Here is a 1,178-nt window from a genome sequence, read left to right as displayed (position 1 = left end):
CCAATTGTTTGAAAGATGCTTGACTTCCATTCAGAAATCATCCTCTCCTATTCCATGTATTTGGTGGAGTGACTTTACATAGAGAAGCTCAGATATCAATTCCAAAGTCCTATTTGCTTGCTTGTGTGCTTGAACAATTAAACTGGGGAACAGCAGGGGTGGCAGTTCATTTTGATTATGTCTATCTTTGGCTCTTTTCCTGAACAAAATGAAAGATCCCAAGTTCTTCAAGTAAATATGTATGTTATAGATTCCTGTATACTAGTTTGTTTTAATTACTATTGTTTGTGGGATGAAAGTTGTTTGTGAATGTTGTTATATAAATTTTTACTAACAGTTATGATGTCTACCAGTTTAGAATGATTATATATTGTGAATTTGTATACTGAAAGCAGCCTAGGGAAGATTTGACCATAAAAGTCATTTATAAATGGTTAAACAAACTTCTAAAGAAAGGATGTAGCAGGGAAAGAGAGAGTGCTAAATTCTTAATGATATTTTCTTTGAAACAATTAGGAATGGAATAAAAATATGTGTTCAAACTTGTCAAAAGCATTTAATAAAAATACAAGTTAAAAAATTAAATAGTTACTTTAATAACCATAGTCCAGAAGTTAAACACAATAAAATATGTGGGTATGCACACACATGCAAACCAAATATATTCAGATAAGTTGTAACTTGAGGAATACTGTAGGGTACTTGGTTATGGACTGTACAAAATTTAATCCATGTGTTTCTTTCACCATGTTCTCACAAGGTCTTTTTAAGGTGAATAATATATAATCCTTCCCATATTTCTCTTTTAACACTTATTCATCTGAGCATCAAGAGGAAAAGCTTGATCCTCTGGATCTCTAATACTAGATTCCAGATACAAGGGAGAACCCCCAAACAAGGGGCAAATTCTGTTCTTTCCCAGCTCTCCAGGCAACGGACGGTTGTCCATTCAGATGGACGAGCTCTGCCTGATGAGGATTCAGGGCTCACTGGCACAAGGCCCTTAAGAGCCCCCTAATCAATTAATAAGCCACCACCCCCCCAGGTGAAGGCAGACAGTTGGTATTGTTTTTCAACACTCAGGCCCAGGCCAATCAAAGCCCTTCGCTTGTGACATCAGAGGCCCCTCCTAAGCTCATTGGCTGGAGTTTGCCATGGCAACATCTAGCATCCTTGGT

This window comes from Notechis scutatus, chromosome 4 (genome assembly GCF_049901735.1).
Source record: "Notechis scutatus isolate UNSWTSFEM ecotype Mainland chromosome 4, rNotScu1.2, whole genome shotgun sequence".
Classification (NCBI taxonomy): domain Eukaryota; kingdom Metazoa; phylum Chordata; class Lepidosauria; order Squamata; family Elapidae; genus Notechis; species Notechis scutatus.
The sequence above is the reverse complement of the archived record's forward strand: the minus strand, read 5'-3'. Positions refer to the sequence as shown.